The 6,420-nt window shown below is 32.6% G+C and overlaps 1 protein-coding gene across 1 annotated transcript in view; it reads right to left on the reverse strand.

Moving 5' to 3' along the window:
* The window catches only part of LOC145246167 (uncharacterized), a 55,457-nt gene extending 52,702 nt beyond the window's left edge, over positions 1–2,755 (reverse strand). The window contains exon 1 of the mRNA XM_080108034.1: positions 2,664–2,755. The gene's annotated coding sequence lies outside the window, so the exon portion shown is untranslated. The remainder of the gene's footprint in view (positions 1–2,663) is intronic.
* Positions 2,756–6,420: the final 3,665 nt, after the last annotated feature.

Below are 6,420 nucleotides of genomic sequence, written 5' to 3' on the forward strand. Positions count from 1 at the left end.
CCTTCTTTGCAACGGTCCTGGCAATGCTTTCAATATAATTGTTCCAACTCATGTTTCCTGTGAATTTAAAGGAGTTTGAAAGATGTACTCTCAGATAAAAAGCCACTGGCCATTGCTATTGGTGGCAGAGAAGGTTTCTTGTAATTATTGAAGGAAACTAGTTTAGTCTTGTCAGCATTGAATGTGACCATCCATTTTTGTCCCCATTCCACTACAGATCGGAGGTCATTCTCTAGTGTTTCTGCCATTTCTTTAGATATGTGTTCATTTGTTTTCCTGTCGTGTCTGTTATAGAGTGTGGTGTCATCAGCATATATACCCATTTCAGAGGCAATTTTGTCGGCGAGGTCAGTTATGAATATTAGGAATAACAGAGGTCCAAGAATAGACCCCTGGGGCACTCCCACATTTATATCGTATTGCTTAGATGTACGACCGTCGAGGACAACCTGGATTTTTCTCTTATCTAAGAAGGATCTAATTATGTTAAGTATTCTTCCAGTGATACCGTATGATCTGATTTTCCTGAGGAGACCCTCATACCATACCCCATCATGTTATGTTATATATCTGCTTTTAACCAATTTTTCATACGTCCATTATCAAATAAAACCTCAGTTTGTAGACATTAAATTGCACAAGTGCCAAACTTTAGTGAGGGCGGAAATAGTTTATTTTGTACAGAAGCACATTAAATTCAGTACCAAAGGTATTTTCAGTGCTTGTTAAAATAAAGTCGACAGATCGATTGTTTTTTAAACGTGGTTTTAAGCAAGACAACAGTACTTACTTGTCGTCGAAAATAGTAATATATCCAAAAATTACAAATATTCATTAAGTAGAACAACTGCTATTGTGTTTTTGATATACATAAGTAAGACTAAAAGAGTATGCCTGCCATTAAAGTGTCGAAAAGGAAGATAAGTATGCCCCCCCCTATGTTCGCAATCTTCAAGATGTTTACATCTAGGGAAAGTGTAATTTCCCCCAATCTTCCATAAAAATTACGGTAAATGTTTTTTTACTTGGTTTCCACTTAACATCTTACTTTAAAATGACTTTTATAGGTTTTCAGGTATGCGCCAAAAATATGCACGTACAACAATGGCCACCATTTATGACAAAGAATGACATTGCTTAATATCCGGAAAACTACTTATTTGTGGCAAATTTAAATGCGATATTCGTTTTCAGCATACTCGAAAATGTATATTTTAAAAGAAAATGTTATGATGGAAACCAAATAAAAATTCAGGTACTTCTAGAGTTTATCGCCGAAAATGGGGACGCCATTTTTTTTCGGGCACCTGTCGTTAAAATCAGAGGGAGAAATCAGTATTTACAAATAATTACTTCTAAGGTAAATTTTCAGATTAGGTCCACCTCCACAACTTTCTTTTAAATGACGACTTTTAAAGGTTCTCGACTATGCTGAATACGACGATTGCACTGAAAGTTTGCAGAAATAAGTAGTTATCGAGATATAAAAAGTTGTATTATGCACTGTATTCTTTGGCGGCCATCTTTTTTAGGCGCGTGCGCGCGCCATAAACAAATCTACTCATCTATGACTGACACTGCACGCGCCTAAAAAAGATGGCCGCCAAAGAATACAATGCATAATATAACTTTTTATATTTCGATAAGTATTTATTTCTGCAAACTTTCAATGCGATTTTCGTATTCAGCATAGTCGAAAACCTACTCAAGTTGTCATTTAAAAGAAAATTGTGGAGGTGGAGGTGGACCTAATCTAAAAAATACCTAATCTTGTTCGAAATATATATATATATATATATATATATATATATATATGTATCATAAAGTATATACAGGTTATAGGTATTCAAGAGTGATAACTAATGAATTTAATGAGGTTATTAAATGCTCAATAAAAGAGCAAGATATATGGTGTTTATACAATTTTGTTACCGCGAGATTTTTTTAAAAATAGTATTTTTAAGTTAAATTCAAGTTCTACGATCTCTTATATTAAATTGTCAAGTGAAAGTAGAAGGTAGTTAGAAAACACCCTTCTCATGTTAAGAATGGCTTTCTAAATAATAACGTTATTATTTCAGCGCGGTAACAAAAGTGCATAAATACAGAATATATATATATAATATTATGTTAGCTGATCATAACCGAACAATACCAAGTGGTCATAAAGTAGGTGACCAGTTTATATATTGAAAAACATTAAAAACAAGACCTCCACTTTATGACCGGTTTGTGTACGACTTATTTTAAAGCGAGGTGGTTTGAAAATAAAGGCAACATTTATGCTTTCTTCTTTTTCTTTCTAGCAAGTTCCGGTGTTATTGTATGAAGTACGAGATAAATATATGGTAAATGCATTCGAATGTGAACTAAATTAAATATAAGGGGGAAAAGAAGACGTTCAAAGGTAGAAGATCGCTAGACGACGCCATGACGTTCACAGAAGAAAAAACCCATTTCATCTTTTGTTTTATTCGTACGAACCCCCCCCCCCCTTTAATTTCATTTTAAAAAAATGTTTGGTTTAGATCGGGAAGAAGAAAAAAAAATGGACACAATCTCATTCTTCCGGTTTTCTAAATATATAAAATGGCATTCGAATGTGGCTAGGATGTCCGTTAATTTTGAAACGGAACGTTTATTCACGTAGAATTTTTCCTTACCTCTGGACGACGACAAGGATTTCTTGGTTTCTCCTGCGGCTGCTTTTTGGTTTCTCGACGCGGGGACCATCCAAATGACGGAATGCCGGAAACCCGGAAAACGGGATGAAATAAACGAAACAAACGAAAAACGAAATTAATTTTTTATTAATTCTGAAATATTTTCTTTTTGTTTTTGTTTAGTTATTCGATTTTATAATTTTTCTATTGATATCCAATTTCTACAAATTTATATTTTGAAACACATTTTGAAGCACACACACACACACACTTATATATATATATATATATATATATATATATATATATATATATATATATATATATATATATATATATATATAATATATATATATATTATATATATATATATAATATATAATATATATATCTGTGTGTGTGTGTGTGTGTGCGCGCGCACGCGCGCTAGTTCGTGGGATAGAACCAAAGCAAAGAGCTCTATTAGGAAGAAAATATAAAAAAATACCGTAATATTTATTTATCTTTGTGTCACAGAAGACCAGAAAAATCATCGGCTTTTTTTTTATCTTGTGTACACACACACACATATACACGCACACACTCATTCATATATATATATATATATATATATATATATATATATATATATATATATATATATATATATATATCGATCGTTTATTTATTTATTAAATTTCTTTCTTTCACTTTTCCAGAAATAACACTGACTTGGTTTTCGTCTGTTTTAAATTATATTTGCACTTATCAATTTCAAATAAAAAAAAAGGAAAGGAGCAATTAACGAAATAATTACTTATTAGCATTTTTTTAAATTTTATAGCTTTATATTGCTTGATACGAAAAATATGTTTACGCAACTCTGACAATTTTTTTTATTTGCGTGAAAATTGCGTTTTTGTTTTGTTTTGTTTCGGTTTAAATTGCTAGTTTTCTTTTTTTTTTTTTTTTTTTTTTTTTGTCTTTGTCTTATGCTAGTTACCCGTAAGTATTTTATTTATATTTACTTTTATTTAGTGAAATAAGGAACTACTGTGCTGGAAATATATCAACGTGCATTAAATCCGAGAAATAGATTTAAAACAAGGCATAAGAATGTCGGGAAAAAGCCAAACAATCAAAAATGAAAACGAACATCTATTTCGTCCACGATTTCGAAACAGATTTTTTGCGGTCATTTAATTTTTAGCAAAATCTTGTCAATCAAGACAAAAATACTTACAAACTTAGTTTTTTTTTTTGTTGTTTTTTTTTTTTTAGATTAAATAATAATAATAATAATAATAATAATAATAATAATAATAATAATAATAATAATAACATCATTCGTTGAACCTCCCACCCAACATTCCCCACCAAAAAATGAGATTTTACTTTTTTAGGCGATTACTTTAAAAATTATCGAAAAGAAGAAACAAACAAACAAACAATTATTTTAAAATTTAGAGTAAGGGATCAGTTTATATAAATTTAGCGTAAAATTATTGCCCGTTTCCGGGCCGCCTCCTTTTTTACGACTACTCTTAAATCGCCTTTTATCTCATATAAGATCTTTTGTTTATTTTTAACTGCCCCAAAACGCTAAAACGGCTAAGAAATGGAGCCATCTTACGTTAAGTTGTGGAACTGACCCCCCCCCCTCCGTTTAAATTCTAAACTAATTGTTGTCTGTCTCTTTCTGCCAAGCTTTTCAGGGTGTTCACACGTAACCACCTAAATAAAAGTAGAATTTTATTTTGCTCGCTGTTTCTTGTTAATCCGCAGTAATAATGAAACAATAGATGGCAATATAGCTCGTAATTGTCAAACCAATTATTTTATTTTATTTTTATTTATTTTTTTTTTTCAGTCACCTAAATTATTTGGTATGAAATTGGTTTTGGCATTATTCCGAAATAACTCATTTTTACTCCAACCATGTTTTTATTTCGTTTTAATAGCATTAATAACAATAACATTTAAAAATTACGGCGAGTTTCATCATACGCGTGAAACGCCGAAATGAAAATTAGACCAGAAAAATATAGTCGCAATCTTTTTTTAAAAATCGAGAAACAGGCTACCTAAGGAAGACCGATAACTCAAGTTCATAACTTTCTAGTTAAGTACTATAATTAGAAAACTCGAGTTATCGTTCTTCCTTGGGTAGCCTCTTCCTCAATTTGTTTATAATGATGGTGACTATGTTTTTCTGACCTAGTTTCACAATGACGCTCGCTATAATTTTATTTTTAATGTTTTTTTTTTCTTTTTTTCTTTCTTTTTTCAGTAAAACATTGTTTAGATGTAAGAGAAAAAATAATATTTCTGCAGAATAAATATCCAAGAATTTAACGGCGATTTCCGAGTTGTGACGACAAATTCAGAAATTAGCCGAGTTCTTCTTTATTTTCGGCGGTGGGGGGGGGAAGAAGAAGAAGAAGAAACTACAGCACACTTGTTATTACTTCTTAGTCTTTTTTATTTTTTATTTATTTATTTATTGTTTTTGGCTAATACTTTGTAAATATGGCCAATTCCAATTTATAAGCCTCTTTCTCTGTTTGAAGTCTCCCACTCATTCCAAAAGTACTGGAACTAACTCTAATAACTAACCCTAAGTTCAAGTGGTAACTCACATTGTCTACTGAAAACAGAAAAATAAAAGATGCTTGTGCAGTTTACAGACCGTACTATTATTTAGATAGGAATTTCAAGTTAAATTCAATTTTTACTTTATCCTTTGAATATTAAATTGTTAGGCGAAAGTACAGAATAGTTAACAAAGCCTAAACCCCATTCCCATGTTAAGGATGTGTTTTTATAACGTTATTATTTCAACACGGTGCGTAAATGACATAAGTAACAAATAAAGCTAAGAAGGTAGAAACATGTTATTTATCTATCACAGCGGAATGATGCGACACAAGGGTTGGAAAATGGGATTTGAAGAGCAAGTGACCCAGAGGAAGAACGCGTTGGCCTGCAAAAAACGCCCTGGCAGCCCCATCCACATTCCCCAGTGGGGGAATCAGGTGATTAACAATAAACTACTCCTCCCTATCTTAAAGGGTGAAGGTAAAACCTAGGATGTAGAATTACACAGAACCAACAAACATCGCTGGCAACAGAGAAAATGCCATTTCTGAAATGACCTAGAATTTGTTCGAAAAAATAGGCGTGGAAACAAATTTTTAAAAAGTAGAATCTAAACAGGAGGGACATGCGGTGATATCTGGATTTCGCGCCACACGAAATGTACACAGACACGTGTGTCAAACCCACGTGGGCAGGAATAAAAAAAAGGAAAACAAAAAATATACACATGCGTCTATTTGCACACACAAACACACGCGCGTGTGCGAAAGGAAAAAAGAAGAGACAGAGAAATTTAATGACATGTGCTTATTTATTTTTTTTTTCCATTAGTCGGTCCAACACACAGACACATAATATGAACGCACACACATTCACAAAGACCACACAGCCATGTCCACCCCCCCCTCACACACATAGTACCATATCACCACGCACACACAGACATAACCACCAGATCTAAAAATAAACCCCATGTTCAAAGCACACACATACACAAAATGCTTCAACACACACACACACACACACACACACACACACACACACACACACACACACACACCTGCACATGGCAAATGGAATTACACAAAGACACAAAGCGAAATGCTTGTTTGTAAATATAGTTATAAATAGAAACCAGGGTGTTATGCACACATGTTTGGACAGACACCTGCAGATAAAT

The sequence above is a fragment of the Euprymna scolopes genome, chromosome 23 (genome assembly GCF_053919585.1).
Source record: "Euprymna scolopes isolate OS-2025 chromosome 23, ASM5391958v1, whole genome shotgun sequence".
NCBI lineage: Eukaryota > Metazoa > Mollusca > Cephalopoda > Sepiida > Sepiolidae > Euprymna > Euprymna scolopes.